Raw genomic sequence first — 331 nt, forward strand, 5'->3', positions numbered from 1 at the left:
AGAATCCCGGAAGGGAGTTCCAAAGACCCGCAGTTCTGGGGAAGAAACTATAGGAGTAAAAGGCTTTCTTGCACCTAGGGATCTCTACTGTAAAGGGATGAGTTTGGGCAAACCACATCAATAATTTGACATTCATTCGTCTTTTTTGTTCGCAACTACAATATCCGGTTTTCTGTAAGTTATCTCTCGGTCGCACTGAATCATGAAATCCCAGAAAATCTTAACATCCTCATTTTCCACTACCCCCACTGGGTGATGTTGGTACCATTTGTCTTTCACTTGAGTTCCAAAGTTTTGGCATAAACTCCAGTTCAGATTTGCACAAACTTTG

This window comes from Euprymna scolopes, chromosome 41 (genome assembly GCF_053919585.1).
Source record: "Euprymna scolopes isolate OS-2025 chromosome 41, ASM5391958v1, whole genome shotgun sequence".
NCBI classification, from domain to species: Eukaryota; Metazoa; Mollusca; class Cephalopoda; order Sepiida; family Sepiolidae; genus Euprymna; species Euprymna scolopes.